Source organism: Cupressus sempervirens, chromosome 5 (genome assembly GCF_028749045.1).
Source record: "Cupressus sempervirens isolate cs-2001-9-10 chromosome 5, ASM2874904v1, whole genome shotgun sequence".
Classification (NCBI taxonomy): Eukaryota; Viridiplantae; Streptophyta; class Pinopsida; order Cupressales; family Cupressaceae; genus Cupressus; species Cupressus sempervirens.
The window spans coordinates 423,785,956-423,811,683 of NC_143122.1; positions in this window are offsets into that span (position 1 = coordinate 423,785,956).

The window sequence follows — 25,728 nt, forward strand, 5'->3', positions numbered from 1 at the left end:
CTAAAACCTTATCTTTAAATTCTTCCTTATCCATTTCCATGATTCTCTCAAATAACCATATTTTTTCTTTCATCGCTTCTCCACTTTCTTCATCTTCTTCTTTATTGCTGAGATCCTTAGGGAAGTGTTCTTCATCTGAGTCAACTTCATCAAAAGGAATGGGAGATTCAAGTTGATCCTTTATATTTATTTTGTTCAATGTTGTTTCCTCAGATTTTGGTAATTTATTCTAAACATCTTTTGTTCAAATTTCACTCTTTTCAAGATTAGAAGTAAACAAATTCTCTATTGTCCCTTCTTTTCCTTGCTATTTGCACATAATATTTTCTTCTTCGAGGAAATGTCTACCTCCTATTGGAATTTGTTAGAACTTTTATAACTTTTGATTCCTTTTTTATTTTTTCCTTTTCAGATTAGTAGTTGCATTATCTAGTTGTCTTTTTATTTCCCAAGTTATTTGACTAATTTGTTTCTTTAAGTCTTTTATATTTTCTTTTGTTGTATCCATTTTAATAATATTAGAAATCAATGAAAGGCTTTCATTCTTATTTCTAATATGCCTATTATTTTCCTCCAAACTAACTGCAATTTCATTTCTTGCATTCTCTATTTCTATTAGATTGATATCTTCTAAACTGATCTCTTGCTCTTGCATCATACGTTGTTTTCTCCTTTTTGACCTTTTTTTATCTTATTCATTCCTCTCTTTCCATTTTTTTTTCTTGGTGAGTATATGTTTTTACCCCCATTATTTTTATCTTGATTTTCATTTGTTGCTTGATGCTTATGATTTTTAGGTGTCTTTAGATTATCAAACCCTTTGATGTGCTCTAATGATGGTGATTGGTTATCCTTGTTTAATTGATCTTTAAGTGCTTTCTCCCACAAGATTAATTGATAGCTTAAGTCATTCTAGATTTTTATTAACTCATGGACCAAATTACCGTGTTTGTTTAAATTGTCTTTGATATCTTCCAAATATAGATTTTGGAGCAGACAATGTTCCCATTGTTGGAATTTATTTAAGTGAGGCTCAATATGGTAATATTTTAGCTCTTTGTATCATCCCTATTTGGAAAACTATTTATATCCCTTTTTTAAAATCTTTGATTGTCTGTTGATTTTTTTCTTGTTCTATTCTACACGGTGAAGCTTGTTGTCATTTACATTTCTTCAACTACTATCTCTCCTTCCTTTGTGTCCTCTTTTGGAAAAGATAGTATACTATCAATTTGAGGCCTTTGTGTGTTGTTAATCTATTTAGGTTGGTCAATAGGTAGAGTTTGATGAGCTTCCATATTCTTTGATGACTGGTTTTCCATTTTGTCTTTCGGTTGTAAAATTGACACTACATCCTTTTGTAAAAGCATAAAGGTCAAGACAATAAATAATATCTAATAGCTACACTATTGCAATATAAATAAAACAATCAATTAGAGATATAGGCTATACTTACCTGGTCATAGAAGAAGCAATTTAACCATTTTGTCAAGTGAGGGTTTTTTGATTCCAGACGAAATCTGTGTCAGGGTACAGTAACAAATGCAGGAAACAGGAATCAGGTCATGGGTAACCAGGATATAAATAGGAACATGAAGCCACATGCAAGTGTGGGAGACAAGAAAGAGATAGCAACAAACAATGTAGACAGTCAAACCCATAGACAACAATAGGGCATCTGGAAAAGCAAGCTGACCAAGACCATCATGGGTAACAAAACCCTTTTATCTTATTGGCATTGAGATATCAACCGGTAAGTCTAAATACCCCACTCAACAATCATTCTCTTACACAGTACTTTCTTCATAATTGCTTTGTCAATTCCATATCATGTGAGCATGCACAAAACTTCTACACTAAAATGTGTGTCAGTAACTAAACAAAATACAAAAACCATAAAGAATATATAATAAGGCAACAGTGAGAACGATGTGGTCCTCATGGAAGGAATAAACGGGGGAATCACGGAAACACTTGTAGGGTTTCAGAATGATGAGAAGATACCTACACAAGTCTCATCAATTGATCAACCAAAGGTAAAAGAGGCATAGTTAGAACTAGATGGGTTCACCTTGAAAAACATAGGATTTGATAGTAATAGGGTGGTAGAGAATTAGATAGTCAGTGCACCTGTAATAGTAGAACAACAAACAACTTTGGGAGAGGCTACTAAACACAATGACATCTCTGGTAACAAAGGCATGGTCCTAACACTTGGGGATAGTTTAATACAAAACAAAATCAACAAGTGGAATCAAGGGAGCTTCCTCATTCTACTAGGACCCCCAACCAGACACATGTTTGTTTAGTCTTGGAGGAACAAATGGCAATTTACCCACAAACATTTTGAGCTTCCCACAAGCCACCAGACTACCTACAAGAGGAAATTACATCTACGTGAAAGCAAAATAGTATAAAAGAATAATTAGGTGGAGAAAGATATGAAAGTTTAAAAATGCAAAAAGGGGAAAGCTCGCAGCTCTACTTCTGAAATTGATACCACAAACCACAGACAATGTAAAGGCGGGGGAACAAAGTTCGAGGCCAATAGAAATCTTTGAAACAATTAAGCGATTTGATGATATCAGAGATATCAAAGTTAAAGGGAAGACATATAATTCTCAGGCAATAGACATAGTGGAGGATGGATTGTCAAATAATTACAGCCCCACAAGGACACCTATGACGTGGTATCCAGACATCTTTGTGAACAACTTGGTAGCATTGAAGGAGAGGGTGTGGGCACTTGAAGAGAGGAGCCAAATAGAGAGTATCACAATGAAAAGAGTTACTGAAGATAACTGGAAACTAGTAACAGAGGTCAAGTCACTTAGAGAATAAATTCAAAAATTGCAATTTAATATGGAAAAAGGAGAGTATGAATTAATATTGTTAAAGAAAGAAGTAGGGGAAAAGAGGATAGCAACAAGCATGGTAGGGGAAGGAGGGGTTAAGGAAGGTGACAAAAACCCACAAATGAAAAATATACAAGATGCCATGACCAATATGGAAATAAAAGAGAATCAACTCAGAGAACAAATCGAAGAAGTTAGATCATGGGCTAACATAGTAAAGGGACCAACAAACACTCCTATTGACAACATAGAAAAACAAGTTTGGAGGTAGATTAGAGAGGAAAAAGAAAGAAATGAGAATGTAGAAAATATCATTATTAAAGGGCTACAAGACTATGGAGAACATGAAAACACAATAGATCTAGTTAAAGACTTCTTTGAAGACCAATTAGACTAGCATGGAACAACCTTACAAGCATAGAGAATTGGAAAATGGATTAGATGAGGCAAGGACAAACATGTTAGAGTGACAATGAGGAATATAGGGAACAAAAAAAATATTTTCAAGAGGAAGTTTCTTAGAGGCACACATATATATCTTGATGATGAACTCACCTTAACTTAGCAAGAAGAAAGAAGGAATGGGAAAAAGTGAAAACAACAAGAGAAAACAGAAAATGGGTGTGGCTACAAAATGGCAAAGCCCAAATTACCGAAAAAATCACACACAATAAATAGGAACTCGGGCCCACCTAGGAACATATAACTATAGTTAGCTGGAACTATAGAGGTTATCCTTGGAGAAGAGGACCTAGGTTAGAGCCGATAGCTAAAGATAATGACATCATTATGCTTACCGAGACTCATGAACATGATGGATGTAGGGTTCTAGATTTTGAGGGGTATAAGAAGGTTTCGTTGTGGAATGAGAAGATAGAAAATGGTAAGGGACATGGAGGCATCACCGTTTTAATTAAAGAAACTTGGAGTAGATTTATAAACTTGGAGAAAAAAGATGTAAACAAACAGTATATGTGGATAAAAATAACAGAGAATCAAATTTCTACAATGGTGGTTGTTTGCTATTTCGCCCCAAAAGGCTCAAAAATGTATAAAAAACATAGATTGGATTGAGAAGACCCTTTTGCTGCACTCAAAAGAGACATAACAACCTTTAGCTCTCTGGGGGAAATAATGATAATAGGTGATTTCAATGCTAGAATAGAAAACAACGAAACTCTCAATCTTAAGGAGAGTTACAATGAAAGTAGAGACCTAGTTTGGCTCAAAGAAGAAGGGACAAAAAAATGGGAAAGATCTTCACAGGACATCATGGGAAAGATTAATCACTTTGGGACTAAATTTCTAGGCTTATGCTACCTATATAACATGGTCATATGCAATGATATGGAAAAGTGACCTAAATCAGGAGGAATCACATGAAAAAGGTACAATGGGCAAAGCATTGTAGATTATGTCATATGCTCGCAAGACTATGTCACAAAGATAATTAACTTTGAGATAGAAGATTTCCCCATGGAGCTAAAATCTGACCATAACCCCATCTTGATAAGGGTAGCCACTCTAAAGATCAACATATTGTCCCAAAACCTTTACAGAAGAGGAAGATGATCACGGCCGACAAAATTTTATTAACACAAGAAAACCATAATATTTTCCAAGACTCTCTTTTGCGGCTGTCTAGGGTTCAGGGAAAGCATCTCAAGTTTGATAAACATCATTCCATGGACAAGGATAATCTTGTTCTTACTATCATTAAAGCACTGGAGGAGTGTAAAAGATCTTGGGCCACAAGAGAAGCCAAGAACACTTTTTCGGCCAATCCATGGTTTGACAAGGAGTGCAAAATGGCAAAAAGGAATTGGAAAAAGAACATGAACAGAGAAAGTAGAAAGGAATATGATCAGCTAATTAAAAAGAAGAAAGAAGAATATGTGAACATGAGAAGAATCTAGTTGATTAATCTTGGTAAAAGCAGCCCCAGAAAGTTCTGGAAAGAGTTTCAGCAGAGAAAAACATAGATAGAGAACAACATCATAGGAGCCAAATGGTTGGAATATGCCAAGACCCTCTATGAGTATGATCTAGGAAAATATAGGACCATGGTTACTGAGACTACAAGTGAGTTATTCAACCAAAAGGATATTATTCAAGGTATAAGGAGGTTAGCTGCCGGTAAAGCACAAGATATAGATGGGCTACAAGCTAAATACTTATAATGGGGTGCTGAAACCCTGACACCACACATCACTAAGATTTTCAATAGTGTCAATAAAGAAGGTTTCCCTATAAAATGGACAACAAGTGTAGTGTTTCCACTCCACAAAAGCGGAGATATAAACAATCCTTCTAATTATCAAACCATCATGATCAATCCACTATTCGGCAAGCTATTTGGCAACATGGTAGAACAAAACATCAGCAATTTGGCTGAAACAGAAGGCAAACAGGCAATAGGGCAAGCGGGCTTTAGACTGAAGCACTCTACTATAGATCACGACATCACTCTCAGATACTTGATAGAGAAAGTTTGGGATGCTCAGGGGGCCAAGGCTTTCTATTATTTTGTGGACTTTAAAAAAACATTTGACACAGTGCCACATAACAAACTATGGACGGAATGGAAGAGTTAGAAGTTCCTAAAGAACTCAGGTTAGTTGTTCACAGATTATATGAGCAAGTCAAAGCTAAAATTAGAACAACAGAAGGGCTATCAGAGGATTTTGACAGCAACATCAAAGTTAAGCAAGGGTGTCCGTTGTCTCTGACATTATTCAGGCTCTATATTGACAAGTTAGAAGAATGGATAAACAAGACCAATGGTGAGGGGGTACAACTAGCCCACTTTGTGATAAGATTGCTCTTATATGTAGATGATCTCATAATACTTGCTAGAACGGCTAAAGGCTTAAAAGAACACTTGAAAGCACTAGAATTTTTTTGTCATGAAGTGGGAATGCAAGTGAACACTAGCAAAACCAAAATTATGATCTTCTCGCTCAAAAATAATAGGGGCATACAAGACGAGTTTTTGTTTGAAGATAACCCTCTTGAGATTGTGGAGGAGTACAAATACTTGGGCATAGATTTTCATAACAAACTCAATTGGGATACATGCTGATCAAAAAGGATCCAAGGGGGCTGGAAGGCATTATACTCTTTACAAAACAAGTGCAGGAACTCAAAATTATGGGATTGGATGACCATGAAAACTCTTTTTGGCTTGCTGGTCACTCCGATTATTTTATACGGATGTGAAGTGTGGGGCGGTAGTATGTCCGAATAGAAATGGCGATAGGTAGAAAGAATTCAAATACACTTCATCACATGCAATCTTAAAGTCAAGACCATGGTGCTGTATGAGATCTTATTGGTAGAGGTGGGTTCTTTTCCATTAGAAGCCCTCGCATTGGTCCGGTTGCTAAGCTATTTAAAGAAAACCCAAGGTCTAGAAGCGCATCGCTGGCCCAAGCTGGTCGTAGAGGAAAAACTTGTTAGACGAAAAAGCATATGGATGAAGCAAAATGACAAATGGATGCGAAAATGGGATATCAACATCCAAACTTGCTTGGATAACATTAAAGAAATAAAGAAGTTTGTCATGGAAAATTTTTGCAATATTCTATGGACAAGACATGTAGGGAGAAAACAATCTTATTACATTAAAGAATTTAACCCCACTTCTAGTCATTAAGAAAAGGCCTATATTAGAGCACCTATTAATTGGAAAGCAAAAATACTAATGGCACAACTCAAAACTAGTTCACATCGGCTACGATGTGAAACTGGTAGATGACAAGTTCCAAAGGAAGAATGGACAGACAAAACATGTTTGTTGTGTAATATGGGAACAGTGGAGACATAGCACCACTTTGTTAAGGAGTGCCTAACATACAACAACATTAGATCTGGTTATATAGAGATATTGCAGAACGAAGATTTCAACTATTTATTCGAGGAAGATCAAGTGAACAGAATAGTGGATCTAATTATCAAACTTCAGAGAGGGAGAGACAAGTTAACCAAAACTTTGCAACCGATTAATTTTGCTCCTTCCTTGGGAGGGTGATTGCGTGGGTCCCATAGGCTACTTTAGTCTCATGGACGTCATTAAAATATATCATATCATATCATTTAGGCCCATTTCAGAAAGTGAAGATGCCTTAGTCTTAGCACTCAAACCATATTCTTTCATTGTGCATGTTACTCATAATTATAAAGTTTTATGAATCTTTGTTATTGTTGCTTGGATAATTTATAATTTTTGCCTATAGTATGTGTGAGAATCTTCTTGCTTTCTGTTTCCACCCTTGATCCTTTGTTGATAGTATCAATCCTTTTTTTAAGAGTAGGGTTTCTACTAACGTATGGATGATTAATTTCTCTAGTTTGTAGTTAAAGTTTTGAGCAAGTCTATGTGGAGGGATGTACGCATTACTATATGGAGTGTTATTGGAATGATTAGGAAGGATTACCTATTTAGTTGATATTGAGGATTCAATTTTACCTACTAAGGGATTTGTCTTGACATCGCTGCCTTGAATTCTATTGGACTCCCAAGTTTGGCTCAGTCTAGGGTTGTGAAGGCCTAATGATCCAAGGTTAATGGAAGTTTGGATAGCCAAGTGCTAGCATTTAGGGCATATTTTTATCTTTCAAAGACATGTGTTTTTTCTTTCCTGAGCAGTGCTTTGATGAATTTGATATGTTTTGAATCGTTGGTCGTATTTGATTTTGGACATGGTTATGTTCCTACAAACTGTATAGTTGACCAATTTTCAAAAAATCAACAACATCATAGATTTTTTCAAAAATTTCAGCATTTGATCTTAATGATCTGCATAATTTATAGTCGAAAATTAAAAAAAATTGAATTTTTTTTATTGCGGTTTCGTAAATCTGAGAAAAAAAATTGATTTTATTTTGTCTTTAATACATTTTGTCAGGAAATTAGCCTGTCCCTTTGATTTTCCCTTTGATTTTCCTCATACCGAAGTTGATATTTGATGTCTAAATCCATGATTTCAAGAGCTTCAAACTTTTTTTGGTGTCTACTACATAGTTTGTGTTTGAATGATGCTTCTTGTACGAGTATGCTGATAAAAACGTTCCTTCATCCTTCCTCTTTTCACAAAAATCATACAACTTTTTTTGCCAGTTGAGAGCCATCATCAATCTGCCAAGTCAAATACTGATGTGTTTGTGTTCTCTGATGGGCTCTGCAACTCGGATCTGCTCGGCTTGAGTGAGGGAACTGATTGCAGAGAGACAAGGACACCACAATGAATATTACAAATTATGGGCATGTCTCTTTGTGGGCAATTTATTTCTGCAAAATGATGTCGTAAATACCATGAAATGCACAATAATGTTTCACTGGATTCACAACACCATATCAAATCATAGAGGGGCAGATCCTGCAATGATGCAATGCTGGAGGCCAGGTGAGGCTCTATAGATTCCCAAGTTGGATCAGAGGTTTGAATAGCTTGGTGCTCGAGTAGATAAGAATGATGAGATCAATGCCAGTGATCACTACAAATGTCAAGATGATCTCAAACTATTGCCATTGATATGGATTTGGATGCAAGTTGTTGCCAATTCAGAGGGTTTTTAAGGGGAGATCTGAGTTGTGATCTCGATGCAGAGGTAAGCTAAATGTATGAATGTGGAGCTCGCACTAACGGGTCTGGTGTTGATAACAAATCAGACAATATTTAAAAAAGATTCAATCTTCAATGGCATTGCAATGCTATCTGAATCTGGCACCACTGGGAAATACCATTTTATTGTATCTTTATTGTTAAAATAAGATTTAATTATTTAAATATTATATACTTATTCAAATACCATCATTAAATCATTTGCTAAATAAAAATGCCACACCAATCACATAATCGCGACATAAGACAACTAAACCCAGTCTAATGTTAAACAACATGTATAAGGATATACTTAATGGATTTGGATGGGTAGTTAGTCAAATATTTGTCATCCTTCTTAGACAGTAGTTAGTCTTAGGTTGGGATTCAGATCTAAACATTATATCCCCTCTCTTACTATTGAGATATTGTGATAGGGCACTCCCATCTTAGAACTTCAGGGAAGTCGATGCTTAGTACTTGCAAACCTTCATAAAAGACAAACATGTAATAATGTATATCTAACCAAACATGAAATGGTAGGGAGTGGTACATCATGTAATCCTGACTTGAAGGTGACTATGATTCCCTCCCTCAACCACTTGAAACACTTTAAATAGAAATATAAAATGAACATGAACACCTTACATATGCAAGTATTGGTTAAGTACAACTAGTAAACTACAAATATAAATAGCATCATTTCCTAACATATGAATTATATCATCGGGAATATAACTATAATCATCAATTGAAAGCCCATAGTATGAGATCATCATTAAAATAATTGTAATCATTAACCAAGAGCGTATGAAATATCATAATTGTAAACAAGTAATCACCACTATTTGCTACCATTACAAAATTAATTACTCTATATTTCAAAGGACTACATTTAAAATATGATGAAGAAGTAACATGTTTTGATCAAGTAAAAACAGGTTTTAAAGGACCCGAATGAAGAAGTAACATGTTCATAGAAAGGCTTGGTAGGGTTTGATAAAAGAATCTACAATGAAGGAAAATGATGGGTGTTACACTTGTCTCAACTTAGTAAACAATATGTAAGAATCTAGAGACATATAAACTTGAAAAAAATGTACTGAGAAAGTTGATTTTTTTAAAAGAGTCCTCTCCAAAAAGGAATAGATTTCTCTGTGATTAGTAGGAGTTCAAGATAAAAATTGACTATCCATAGAATAAAACAAACGATTAGTCAACTTTCAATCCTATTACAAATGCCAATGCCCATGCCTTTTAAATTCTTGTCAATTTTTGTATTTTTGTCTTCATTTCTCTACCTGAAAATAAAAGAAATCCCTTTCTTTTAAAAAATATCTTACCTCTGTCCAATTGAAAATTTGGAAGTTTTAGAATCTCAAGCTTGTGTTGAGATAAGCTTAGTTTGAGATGCATTTTGACTACCACCTATCTTGAAATTGCAAAATATTTTAGGTTGTTTTAGTTATTCTCATTAAAAATGCCACCAAACTTAGAGGGAGTGGATTAGGTACAAAGCTTTTCTCTTATCGCATGACCCCACCATGGCCCATGCCCTATTTCTCAATTATTCTTTTTTACACCCAACCTTTTAATCAATTCATCATTCATCATAATTCCTTAGAAGCTGGGGATATTGATTTTGTACAATTTTCACCTTATTAAGGGTTATACTCCATAACATAATAATCTCTAACATTCACCATGACAATCATTATAAAAAAGACCTTCCATGTAATATGTGATAGATAAAGTCAGTTCACAATTGTCGCCCCTAAATAGCTTTCTACCATTGTTGCTTAAATGATTAGTCAGTATCATTCATCACATTGGTTATAGATTTTGATTTTATTATCATATTATATAATACTTGACATGTTGTTTTAATTTTTGATATTTTTATTGAAAAGGGGCAAACACTATTGGAGAAATAAATTGATGATGCCAAAAATGAAAGACCTCATCCCCATCTAAATATCTAAGAGTAACATCCTAATAGAATTCGAGCCTTAATGATAAAAGAAACAAGATCACAATATGATAATGATAACAATATAATTAAGTGTTACATGATTTATAATTTATTTGTGAAGTGTTTGATGCAATTTCATATAAAAATATGTTTCTTTTTATTTTATATTAGAGAAAGTAATCAATATATTGTAGAATATAAGATCTTATAGAATGAGTTTCAACTCTTACTTTTATTGTGAGATCATTTAAAGGGAAAGGCCAGAGGGAAAATTGGATCTTCCTTCATGTCACATATATAAGCATGTAGTTTAAAGTCTTTATTGAATCAAAGGACTAATAAGGTTAAGGTGAGCATTCAAATGTAGATTCTTTAGATTTTACTTTTCATCATTATACAATTACTATGATTTTTCATATAAAATATATTTTTTATTTGAAATATCTTAGTAAGGAAGAACTTAAGATTTTGCTAGACCCTTTATTTAAAAATGTAATTTGAAATAACCTAACTATTTTAGCTAGTCCTGTAATATCTGTCAATTGCTATCATTACAGATTTCATTTTTAAGTCCTATGAAGCCCTTTTGTAAACATGTTAGCTCATACTAATATTTAAAATGTAATACTTTGATATGTAGATTATTGAATTATATCATTTAGTGATGATTGCTTACTTGCAATGATGATGCTTTAATCTTTCTTACTTAGTAAGTGCAATTACTTCATGATGACATTATATTATACACTTCGAGATGATGTTTACTATAATATACATGTGTTGACCCTAAAGGAAATCTTTGTATTGTATAGAAGTGTAAAATACAGTGTCATTTATAAGATAGAGTTGGCTAGTCAACACTATGACTGAGCCACAACAAAGGCTGAGCTACAAAGAGAAATGTCAACAAGTTCAATATGTGTTGAGCACATAATAGTCACTGAGCATTTAGTAGTTGTCAAGCTATACATAAGGCATCAAAAGATATAAGTTGAGTGTCACATAAGCCAAGTAATTTAGAAAGGAAATAGTTTAAGTCGAATGTAGTAAATGTCTAGGATTAACAAGAAGAATCAAGTATGACCAAGCATCAGAGGTTATATGTGTTGAGTTACATAGTTTGTGTAATGAGTTTGGAATGACACAAAATCTTATGTAAACAATTTTTCCAATAATTTAATGCACTTCTAAGATCAAGGCAAAGATTAAGGAGATGATAATGTCTATAATCCAATATCACTAATCCCTACGTAGTATAAAGAACCAATCAAAAAATAGGATATCTTAAGTAGAAAAAATGATGAATGATAATTATTGATTACAATCTAGAAGTTTCTTAAGATTTTTGTAAAATAAGGGATTCAAGGTTGAATATGTGGTTGTGAGTTGGAGGAATTCATGTATGTGAAGATGAAGGAGAATTAGTGAGTATCAAGTGTTGAAGAACTAAGGTGACCGAGAAGTCTAGTGAGAAAATATTGTAGAATAGTCACATTAAGTTGATCATTTATTAGAGAGAGAAGATCTATTTTTAGAATATCTATGTAGACTAAAGGATCATGGTACTGTTACATTCTATTCAGTGTATCAGGTGAATCTCCTAATAGAGTGGTCTTAATAGACCTATTGTAAATATTGTAGCAGAGTATTTACTTAGTTGTGAAGTTTAAATCCTTTTGTAAAGGTAGACTTAAAAAGTCTTGTACATTTTTAGCAGAGCATACCCCGCATAGGGTAGATCATTAGAAGTGATCAAATTGTAGCCCTAAAAAGAACTTTATTAATGTAGTACAATGAATACTTTGTGGGTGTCATCCCCACCACAATTTTACCTTCACATTGGAGAGTTTTTGCGATACCAAATCTTGTGTCAAGTGTTGTTCACTTGCTTATGTGTTTTGATCATTTTAGTAAATGTTAGATCTATTATTACTTGATATTGCATGGTTTATTTCATACAAGGTTAAGGTTAATGAGGTTTATGGTAAATTATGTTTAGTATGGTTAATGTTTGAAGTGGTAAAACATTTTTGGGAGATCCTAATTCACCCCCCTCTTAGTATCTAACTTTCTATTAGAATTCCAACAATTGGTATCAGAGAAAATTTCTCTAAGTAAGAAGTCGAACCACTTGAAAGTTGAAGGTTTTTGAGATGGAAGCCTACAAACTGGGAAAGATGATTCAAAATGAAAAGCTTGATTTGTAGATTGCATTAGAACATGTTAAGGCTATAGAGGAAGAACTAAGGAAATCCTTGAAAATAAGGAAGGAGATGACAGTCCATCAAAATTACACACAATACCAAGAAGAAATCATTGAAGACATGTGTGATGAGGGAAAATATAATGAGTATGATGTAGCAATAACATATTATTGGAAAATAACAACAATTTGAATGAAGAAGTAAGAGCAATAAAGAGAGAACATGAAATGCACTCAGTAAGACTGTGTGAAGTAATGGAACAAAAGGGAAAAGTTGAGGATGGTAAGGCACTGGTTGATGAAGATAAGAGGAAAATGGCCACAAGAATTGATGAAAGGGTCATTGAAATACAAAGGTTGACACACAATCAAGTTGACATGGTCAATCACTTATTAAATGCTAATCATAAAATTTTTAGGAAGGTGGAAGAGATTACAAACCTAAGATGAGAAAATAATCAATTGATGAAAGGGTCATTGAAATACAAAGGTTGACACACAATCAAGTTGACATGGTCAATCACTTATTAAATGCTAATCATAAATTTTTTAGGAAGGTGGAAGAGATTACAAACCTAAGATGAGAAAATAATCAATTGAAAAATAAATTGGCTAAAAAAGAAAACAATGAAAGAATGAAGAGATCTAAAGAGAGCATGAAAAAACTTGATGAAAAATTAAAAGTACAAAGAAGACCTAATCATACTACTAGATTAGGTTGTATCAAGTTCCTATCATCTATGAAGCAAGGTGAGTCATCAAAGCATGGAGAACAAAGGAATGTGTTTGCAAAACCAAAGAGCAAGAAGACTACATGCTATCACTGTAGAAAAAATGGTCAACGAACAAATATTTGTAGGAGAAAAATTGGCAAGCCCAATCATAAACCTAAATTTAATGGTTATTTCTTTAATTGCAACAAGTATGGACACCAAGCATATGAGTGTAGATCAAAGATAAGTAAGATGCCAGTTATATCTATATTTGAAGGTTATTGATATACATGTTAGAAGTATGGTCCAAGGCACAAGATTGTATGTCTAATGAATAATACAATTGGACACCTAAAAGACAAGGCAATGCAACTAGGTAAGGTAAGGCAACAAATTAGGGCTATAATACTTAGATCAAAATTCAATTGTGTGAAAGGAACATACATATTGTAGAAAATTGTGTAAGAACACATTTCAGAGGAAGATCTAGAAATTGGAATAATTTTTCTATGGTATGCTTTCACTATTAGAAGGTTGATCACCTAAGTAGAGATTGTAGGAATTGAGCATCAACAACCAATAATGAAGAGAACAGAGGAAAATAAAAAGTTAGTATTGAAGGAGTAAGAAGTTAGATGAATCAAAAGAAGAATTCCAAAGGAAGCAACAATTTAAATGAATTAGTTGAGATAACCCAATCCAATGGATTAGGTGATTCCACCACAAAAAACCTAAATAAAAAATTAAGTATGGAACTTCATTTTTAATTGTCAAATTATACATCAGTTCCTAAGGTTGAAAGCATAAAATCCCAAATGAGCATAAGATTAGATGCATAAGGATGAATTTCTAGTATGAAGAAGAACTAACAACATCAACTGAGTGAATGTGTTTGGATACCAAGCAGCAAAGTTAGTTATGGCCAAGTGTCAGTATTGAAGATTGAAAATTGTTAAGTGGTCATGACAGCCTATCATGCACCCACTCTAGGTGCACAACATTAATGAGGCCTTAAAATCATATTTCTAACCCATATAGTAAAATTTATCATTCATTCTAATCACTTTGCATTTAAAATTTGAAGATAAAATTGAGTTTGAGTAATTTCTATGCATGGTTAAGTGATTCTAAGAAGATTTTAGTGTGTGTCATTAGCATTGGAAGTAGATTTGTGTACATTTGTGTTGCAACCGTGTAAAGAAATGTTTCATGTGATCAAACCCTAATCAATATTATGACATCTAGCTCATTAGTTGTAGAGAAGATGATGGAATCAAAGGCAAAAAAGGTTAGTAATGTTGAGTTGGTTAGGAATGAAGTATGTAATCCACCTAAATTTAAGGAATAACTTGAGATTGTGGCAAAGGGATATTATTTTGGTGCCCTATCTTTGATCCCACATAAAGTTATATTATTCCATAATGTGAGACCATGTTACATGTGTAAGATTGGTGAGGTTGGTGATTTTGAATTGAGAAGTGCATATGAGAATTTGAATAGAAGCACATTGCCGATAAAGGGCTTACACATGCCCTGAACTTCCCTAGGGTCTTCAAGATTGATTGGATATAGATCCTGTTGAGATGAGTCCATGAAATGAAGTTATGGTTGGAAAGAGAACCAATTGAGATTACTAGGCAAATCATTCATCATGTCATTGTCTATCCTATTACAAACAAGCTCAAAACCATTTACTACTAGAGAAAGGATGTTATTGAGACTAATACATTGGCACAATACAACAAACATGGAATGAAAATTTTAAACATTATAAATGTAGAGATTGAATTTGTTGTTAGGGCTATTGCACATAAGTTCTACTAGTCTAGCTATCTGGAAAATGCTCCTTGCGTGGTTGTGGATGTTACATGAAAGATAGTGAAGGATCACAGTTATGACTTTTCCAACCAACAAGTGAATCAATTGGCCAAGAAGCTAGAGATCATTAGGAAGGAAAAGGATAATATGTGTAAGTTTGGCTCTCTACTTGTCTGCATTTTCTTTTATGTTAAAAATTATTTCCCTACCATAAGAGATGTAACATGGAAAAGGAAGCATGTCACAAAAAAGATAAATGAATTTATTAATCAATTGGGTGACAATTTTGAAGAAATCATGGATGGTTATTTTGAGGAATTTAAGTAGAAAATGAAGAACATGAAAAGGATATCTAAATCCTTAGTTGACAAGTATTATGATGAGATCTATTTTTTAGTAGGCACAGAGAAAAAAAAAATATAGGAAATTATCCAAAGAATATCTTGGTTAAGGCCATTAGGCTATGAAATCAACATTTATGAGGCTACTATAGCCATTATGACACTATTGGATGAACCTATTGATAAAGGTGTCAAGCCATTCAACAGATATGAGACTGCCAAGGTGAAAATCACAATGCAAATAAATATTCCCAAGATGAATAAGAAGAGGAAAGGCATAGTAGAAAGTTTGGAAAGAGAATATGGAGAAGGAGTGGAACAAGCAAAACCATTGTAAATAAGTGCAGGAAAAGGAGAAGATATGTCAAGTGATGAAGAGGAATGTAATTAAGAAAAAGAGGTTGAAGGTAAAAGAAAGGAAATAGCTTCTACTGAGCCATAAGTAAGAAAAGGAAAGACAAAGGTTAAAAATCCTACCCAAAAACCCAAAGAGTTAGAAAGCTAAGGACAACGACATCTATTGTAGAAGTGGTAGAGCCATAGAAAGGTGCTGCAAAAGTTACTAAGCCTTCCAAAGTAAAGATATTGATAAAGAGAAAATATATCATAGAAGAGGTTGAGCCAATAAAATCTACAAAGGGGAAGAGAAGAAAGGTCATAATTCCAAAAGATGACCATGATCATGATGATTAAGATTGGACTGTGTTAGACGAAATAAGTCACTTGAGAATTGCAATACATATTTGTGACAATATTAGGGAGAATGTAGGCCTAGTTGAATTTAAGTTTGTGAAGTATGATAAATTGAATAAAGTAGATAAGGCTAAGTTTGAAGAAGCATTTATTGATATGATAGACAATTTAAGTATACACCATTAGAATCAAGTAACATGATACCTAATGAATCATATGGTAAGATAGATAAAAACAAGCAGTATGCACTAATGATTGAGAGAAAAATTAGAGAAGGCACACTTGCCTAAATTATGCAAGAAATAAGAAAGAAATAAATTTTTAAAGCTTTGAGTAACTACAATGACAAATTTGTTCCTAAAAGAAGACCATTTTTTATTTTGAAAAGTAAAGTAGAAAATGTAGCGAAAGAAAGTAAAGTTATATGGAAGGAAATATATGAACTGAGGCTAGATGATGAGAAGAAAGATCTAGATGAGAAAGATAAACCTAAATATGTAGATTTGGATAATAAGGAGGACATCTATGATGACATTGAATATCTTGTAGACACAATCCACAGCATCGCTTAATAAAGTGAAGGTCAAACTAACAAAATTGTGATTGAAGACAAACCAAAGGTAAGCCCAACCAAGGATGTATCACGTGAAGAAAGTGTCATGGATGAACCTAAAAGAAAGAGTGAAGGTCATATTTTGACCAAGCTAGAGAATATGGATGAAACTCTACCATCGAAGTCAACTCTTGAGACTCATTAATCCAAATCTTGTGATAGAACAAGTGAAAGTCTATCCAAATATTGTTACATAGGAGAACATGCATTAGGTAGATTCACCACTTGTTATTTCTATTATTCTTAATAATTTACTCAATTTAGATCATACTCAAGCTTATGTAAATGTCAATAAAGTTGAGCAATAGAGTCAGCCAACTAATGAAGGTGATAACACCCAAAGGAAAGAACAAAAGGATGATGCCAAAGAGGAGAATAATAATGTTAATATAGATGGTGAGAAGGATGAAAAGAGTTAAGATGAAAAAGTAAATAAGTCTGCTATTGGTAATAAACCAATTTCCTTGGGACATATAAATGAGGGAGAAAAGGGAGCATGACAATAGAGTTCCACTAGTGAACTCAAAATTAAAAATGACAAGGAAAACAAAAATGAATCTATACAATAATGTGTTAGTACTAAGGAGAAAAATCTTGAGGAGACACTTAAGCAGAATCTGGAATTCCACACACAAGGACTACAACAAACAATGTTGAGTTGCAACACCCTAGATTCCAAGGGAAAGAAATTGACAAAAAAGAAGAACCAGTCTCCATTAGCTATGAAGGGTAAGAAAATTATTTTTGATGAAGAGATCATGATCCTTAATTGGAATGTATCTAATCTAAGTGTTGAAAAAATGAGAACTCTTAGTTATTTGTTAGATAGAAAAGCCAATCAAGAGGAGTTAAGGAGAGAGCATCAACAAAGACAAGTACTCTATGATATTAATGATATATTTCTTGAGTAGTACTATTATTGTAGATGACTTAGATAAAAAGACTCGCATTATAGAGAACTTGGTTAAGATGTTTGAGAAACTCAATGACCCTAACATAAAAAAAGAAGAAAATTTGTTGCAGAGGTCAAAGAGAAAGTTTGAGAATAGAGTGATGGAGAAAGTAGCAACTGTGATTTCTCTCAAATAGGTCGAATTATCTACTCTTGTTGGCGATTTGGAAAAGTTAGTACATAATGTAAATATATTGTTTACTAATTTATGTGATGTCTCATTCACCAAATAAGTCAACAAGAAGATGGACAATATTGATGCTGATCTATAGAAGAGTGGTAAGGAATTAAACATGGACCCAAGTTCTAGTTAATTATATTTTTCTAAGATTAGATTTTGCAGGGCAAGCAATTAGATTTATTACATGAGGAATGCAACATAAGATCAGAGGTCACATCTATTCAAGAATTTTTATTACCTCATTTGGAGGTGATGCTTAGGTATCTACAGATTGCCAAGGACCTCATTCAAAGTCAAAATTTGTCTATAACTGACAATATGGTGGACTTAGTAGCCAAATTGGATATAGAGATACAAGTTCTTGAGACACTCAAGAATAATTGGGATGACACAATGGCTATTATCTTAAGATTATGCCAACCATTTTTGGATGAATTTGGTATAGTTCTTGGTCAACAATTAAATGTCACTATTTAGTATAAGTGACAAAAACAAAGGAGAAATGTTTATGATCAAGTATAAAGGGAAATACATAGTTACATATGTTGTATTGGAGTAATAAGGATACAATTTATTAATTTGACAATTTTGAAAATATAAGTTACAATGTACTACATGAAGATTGAGCTATAAGTATGGAGCACACCCTAAGGGGGGGATAATTTTTTTAAATATTTTGTCATGTTCGATTATTTATCATGATAATCAATTTTTCCACTAATGCCAAAGGGGAAGATTTTTGGCCCTAAAGGAAATCTCGGTATTGTCTATTAGTGTGAAACACTTAGTCATTTACAAGGAAGAATTGGTCGTTCAACATTGGGACTGAGCCACAATGAAGGTTGATCTATAAAGAGAAAAGGTGCACAAGTTCAATATGTGTTGAGCACATAATAGTCATTGAGTATTTAGTAGTTGTTGAGCTATCCAAAAGGTAATACATTTTATACATTGAGAATCACATGAGCCTAGTAATTTAGAGAGGAAACAATTTAAGGCAAGTGTAGTATATGTTGAGGATCAATATGAAGAATCAAGTATGACTAAGTAGTATAGGTAATATGTGTCAAGTTATTCAGTTTGTGTATATGAGTTTGGAATGGCATAAAATCTATGTAAACTATTTTTTTGAGCATATAACGTGTTTCTCACATTGAGGTGAAGATCAAGGAGGTGATTATGCCTATAATCCATATCACTAATCCATAAGTAGTATAAAGAACCAATTAGAAAGTAGGAAAGATTAGGTGGCAAAAAGGATGAATAAAAATAATTGATTATGATCTAGAATATTCTTACGATTTCTATATAAGTAGGCATTCAAGGTTGAATATAAAGCTATGAGTTGGAGGAATTCATCTATGTAAAGCTAAAGGAGAATTTGTGAGTATCAAGTGTTGAAGGACTAAGGTGACTGGGAAGTCTAGTGAGAAGATATTATGGAAAAATCATATTGTGGTAATTAGATATTGGAGAGAAGATACATTATAGACAATTAGTGTAGACCAAAGGATCATGGTATTGTTACATTCTAATCAGTGTATCAGGTGAATCTCTTAACAGAGTGGTCCTAATAGACCTATTGTAAATCTACTAACATAGTACTCACTTAGTTGTAGAATTTAAATCTTTTTGTAAAGGTAGACTTAACAATCTTGTGTAATTTTAATAGAGCATGCCCCTCAAAGTGTAGATCATTACAAGTGATCAAATTATAGCCCTAGTAGGAACTTTATTATTGCAACATTGAGGACTTTGTGGGTGTCATCCCCATCGTAGTTTATCTTTACATTGGAGGATTTTTGCGATACCAAATCTCATGTCAAGTGTTGTTTACTTGCTTATGTATTTTGATCATGTTGGTAGAAGTTAGATATGTTATTACATGATATTGCATGGTTGATTGCATACCAGGTTAAGGTTAATGAGGTGTATGGTGAATTATGTTTAGTATGGTTAATGTTTGAAGTGGTAAAAGTTTTTGAGAGATCCAAATTCACACCGCCCCCCCTCCAGCATCTCACTTTTCCATTATAATTCCAACATCATGATTATGAGACTCTTATGGTAGCATATAATCTTATGTATACTTGTGATTTTCTTATTATGCTAACCCCATACTTACATGTGAATTGTTTGCATGTTTTATATATATTTCTATTTGACCTACTTAATGTAGTTGAGGGAGGGAGATGTACATTTAGTTTGTGCACTTCTTTAAACCTTTCTATCCAAGATATCCCATAGATTGAAATAATCGAATTTCAGCTTAGAGCTCCCTAGTCATGGAGTGCAAGAGCCATAAAATAGGCATGAGTGAGCTCTCAAATGAGCCTTAGAGATGCAACCCTTGCTAGTAAACCATGAAATGGGAGATTCTTGAGACAAGATAAAGAATACAAGTGTCCAAGAGAACACTCAAACATGCAACACAAGAATGAGCTATGCTAATATGAGTGTAAGGATGCAACTAAGGTAAACAAGATGAATGTGTTACAACCATTGCTAATTAGACTATGTGAACTATGATATAAAAAATAAAATTAAAATATTCTGGATGAATCTAAGCTAAGATGGAGTATGCAAGAATGAGACAAGAAGCAAGAAGTTCTCCACAAGTGTTCTCAAGAAAACCTATCGAAAAACATGCAACTTAACAATACTCAAAATTTGGATCCTTAGAGAGGGAGAGAGATCTCTCTTTTAAAGGTGTATGAACGGTTGAGATCAAGATTAAGCAATGGATAATAAAGGGTAGGGGTTGGCTTTTGGCATGATCCATGTGTAGGAGCAAGTCAACCAATGAGAGAGAGTTGACTTTTCATGTGAGAAAAAAACCCTTTCTTTTAATTTGTAAATAGGAAAAAGGCTTTATGTGTGCACATTAAGTGGTTAGAAGAATGGGATCTTTGATTTAATTAAAAGGGGACATTTTATTTTAATCAAATATGGAATTAGGATATTATAGTCAAACTATAGGTTATAATCAAATAAATTGATACTTAGTAATTTGGCCTAGGGAAATGATTAATTAATTTAGCCAAAATGCTAAGAAAGGGGCTAATAGTCTAGATGACCATTTTTGGGTGATTACATTTTTCCCTCTTTGACTAATGTGTGATCAATCTGGGAACACATTACATCAAAGAATATAGAAGCCAAGTAGGTAGCAATAAATAGAGAGATCTAATTTTGAAGAACGAAATGCAGAAAGAGATAACAAGTCCTTAACTTACATGCTAATAGCAATAGAATTGAACATTGGGAGAGAGAATATATTAGAACTCAAGAAGAGTGCTAATTCTAAGAAAAGTAGATAGATTGAGAGAAAATGAAAAGATCAAACATACACTCTTGAGAAATAGTAGTTGTAACAAGCAATGATAGAGGATTTCTGCCTCCTCAAGATTGAAAATTGAAATGAGGTAAAGGGAATGAAGAAATGAGAAAGATATGATTAAATAAAGATATAGATATGTGATTAGAAACTGATAGTGACCATAAGGAAATGATAGAATGCCCTAGTTTGACTAGAGTTTACCAAGAATGATGTAGTATGAAAATTAGGTCAAGTCAAGAAGAAAGATGATTTAGAAGTTAAAGACATGAATTGAAGTTGGTATGAAGTATACAAATGATAAAGACATGGAGAAATGAAGATGCCCCAACAAAGATTCAAAGATTAGACCTCAAAAGGTCAACTAACTGCACAGAAGAAGGTACAAATTTGAAATGCAATTTTGACTAGTAAGATGAACTCAAATTTCAATTTTAATCTTGAAAATGGATCTAGGACTTCAAAATTAACTAGAGGTGTAATTTTTGTAGGATTCTAAGGAGTTTTAAAAATGGGCCAAAATGAGGTCGGAGGACTATATAAGGGGTCTGAGGGTCATTTTCAATTCATTTGTCTTTTGTGATTTTGGAGAGCTTTCAAGTGATTTTGAGAGAGATCAAGGCTTTAGTGGGCATCTCGAAGCACACACACCATTTTGAGCACAACTAGCCACCTGAGTAGGAGACCCCAATGAGTCTTCAAAAATTTTACACTTTTTTGAGCATTTAACATGTTTTAAATGCATTTTTAGGGAATTTTAGCAAAGTATCATGTGACACTTTAAAAGTATCACACATGTACATTGTAAAATATTATGTGATACTTATGTCATCAAAATTGTATTGCATGCTTTAGAAAGTTCTATTGTATCAAATATACCCAAATATTGCACAACATGGTGTGGACTATCACCTGACAGAAAAGTATCATACGGGTGTTATAAAAAGTATCACGTGATACTTATTCAACAAAAAGTATTGCCTAAATTTTTTTGATAAGAAAAATAGGTTTTACAGGGATCTTGAAACTCAATAGTTAACACAAAAACCAAGGCTGATAATAAGCATATAAAGCCCAGCCAAACATAGACAAGTCATACAACTGATAATAAGCATGAAAGCCCAGCCAAACATAAAGGCCAACAAAAAGGCTAGTTCAACTTACATTGAAAAATCTAGAACAAGAAAAAGTCAACTTGACAAAAAACAATAGCAAACTAATAGCTAAAGACAAGAATAAATAAGACATGATTACTCTTATGTCTTTCGCTCGAGCTCCTGCATCGTCTGAGCTACTTCATAGACTTTGTGAGTCTCCTCGGCAATCTAATCCTAACTCTTCTGAGCTTCTTGGTCTAGGCAACTAAAAGTAATTTCAGTTGCCGCATCCTCTTCCACCTTGGCTCTTTCCCTATCCTTGTCCTCACTCTTGTCCAACAGGCCTCTGGCTTTTAACATTCTAGTAAGGGACAAAATGTTATCATTGATAGAATTGAGGATGGAGATCATCTGGTTTTCCAAATTGTGATTATAGTTTTCTAGGTTTAGGATTCTCTTCTTAGCTAAACTAATTCTATCCTCCTTATTCTTCTAAGTTCTTGGACTTGGCTCCTTCCGACTATTTTCTTTTTGGCCAATTTTTTCCCTAACCTCTTCCAATTCATGGTAAAGCCATTTGATTGACTTGAAGTTGTCAATCATGCTATTATGAGCATTATTTAATAGATTCATGCTTTTTTTCCTAGAATTATCTTTTATTGCCACCATAGCTGGATCAATGAGTTCTTCAAACTAGAGTTGACCCTATTTTTCTTCCAAAATTTGGGGATTCATTGTCTCTCTGACAATCCCCATCTTGGATGTTCTAACATTAAAATTTCTCCATGCATTTTTCCCATCCTTAATAATCAATTCTCCACCCTCTCCTCCAATTTTCTCCTTCTCCTACTCCTGGGGATGAATAGGGGAAAGAGGAATAATAGAGATATTCTGCCCTGACCCTAAAACCCCCTCAGCATCCATCTATTTTTCCCTCTTCCTTTTATTTGCAGTTGGTTCCTCCCTCTTAATTTTCGTCTCCTTCTCCTCCTCATCATCAAATTTTAAATCCTCCCTTTCCTTATTGTTTTCTTCATCATCCTGGCCTATAATTTTAGGCCCATGTCCTCTAGGGCTCTTCCTACTTGGGATAATAGGTGAGGGAAATTTTTCCTCTAACTCTTTAGCCTTCTTTCTAGAGGAAACTTTTTCCTCCCCCTCCGAGCTGATACTTTAAATATCCTTTGAATCAAAGGAAAAACTAGAGCTTCCTGAGTCCTTAGAGGCATCCACACCAGGCTGACAGGATTTTCTTAAAGTCTAGGCTTTAAAATGCTCATAAATTAACAACAATAATCCCTCATGTAGGGCAAGATTTACATAGGTTTTTTTCTTGTATCCTATGATAGCCTTCCTCATACAAGTAAATAAATTAAAGGGGAAAGAAATCTTGGTGCCATGATGAAAATGGTTGAGAAAAACAAAGTGATGGGTTCTCACCTGGTCAAATCTGGTATCCAATGAAATATACTCTATAAAAACTCATAAAACATACCTCCAAAGTTTTTTGATGGAATCCATTTCATAGTATGTTTCACATTTTACTAGATCATTCTCTCCTCTATTTTCTTTGCAAAATCTTTGACTGCATTCACCGATAGCTTCTTGTCTCTATAAAATTTGAAGGCCTCTGCTGGAATTTCAAACACAAGGGCAATGACTTCCTTTGTAATCTGAAAAGAAACTCCATTCACTTTAACTATCTCATCCTTCCAAGAGTTCACCATACTATTAGTTACATTTGGGTCAAAGCCATGGAGTTTAGCAATGTAATTTGCTATAACTCCCTCCTCCAATTTATCCCATACTTTTTTCCTTTCTTTCCATTTTTTCGCTTCCCCCATAGGCTCCTTCCTACTCCGTTCCCCACCATTTCTACACTCTCCACCCCTACAATTCTCATAAACAAAAACCTCTACAAACCCTTCTCAACCCTTTCAAAGCTCTATTTTCCACATCTCTACAAAGTGTCCAAATATTTTTCTATACCCCAAGAAAAAAGGTAGACGAAAATATTGACCCACAAAATGTGTTGATATGATACTGATAACCTAACCTCTTGACTGTATTTTTCATAAATGCCATAATTACAATAACTCACATCCCAACTTCCATAAATTAACATTATTACAATAATATCTCCATCATACTTCCTTGGATTTTTTCTAGTTCGATAAGAGTTCTCACTTTTTTCAGAATATTCGCATCCAAATTCCAAGTCATCACCTTATCTTGCCTAACTACTTCGTTGGTGAACCAGTCTGCCATGGGGTTAGCTTCCCTATAAACATGGGTGACATGGATACATTCAAAATTTTGAAGGAGATTTTAGGTCTCTTTAATTAAATTAGCAATAGACCATGAAGGTTGACTGATTCCTTTAATACATCTTATAATGTTATTAGAATCCCCCTCCAACCATAATTTTTTGATCCCCGTGTCAAAGGCTAGTTTAACTATATGGAAAGTAGCAATGGATTCTACAAAATGGTTAGTTTGGAACCCAATGGATGAGAAAAAGCTGCCACCCCTCCACCAAAATTATTTCTTATGATTCCTCCACAACCCGAAGGTCCAAGGTTACCTTTTGATGCACCATCAAAATTTTCTTTATGCCATCCCTCAGGAGGGAACAACCATTTCACAACCTATCTTTTGGACCTCCTATCCTTTTCTTTCTCCTTCTTATTACCACCATTTTCAATATCTCCCCCCTTCCTTACCTCATAGTTTTCCTTTATGCTTCTATAAATCTTCTCTCCTAGAACATAAGCAGGTTCCTCTCTGTCTCTGAAAATTCTATTGTTTCTTTCCTTCCAGATTCCCCAACAAAAATGAGGCAAAGTCTGAGTGCTTAAATCCAACAAGTCTAAACCCTTGAACATGTTTATCCAATGGAAAAATAAATCCAGTAGATTACATGGTTTACACTAGCTTACCACAAATTTTTTTGTTATGTTGTCCAAGACCTCCCTTGAGAAAGGGCAATGTATAAACATATGATTGACCAATTCCATTTGATTTTTATAGAGGATACACCTATTAGGCATAATATGACCTCTTTTTATCAAATTATCTAGTGTAAGAATTTTGTCTCGCAAGGCCAGCCAGTAAAAAATATTAATCTTTAGGGTAAGCCCAAGTAACCAAGCTTTCACCCAAGGGGGTTTCTCTTTTAGGCTTCAAAGGGAATTGTAGCCTAAAGCTACCAAGTAACAACCATTAGGATTTTCACCCCATATAACTTCATCCCTTTTTTATTAATAACCATAGCATTCAGCATAGTCATGATCGGCTTGAGATCCTTAGAGATAACAGATAGGTCTCTCCATCCTTGATCAATTCTCTAA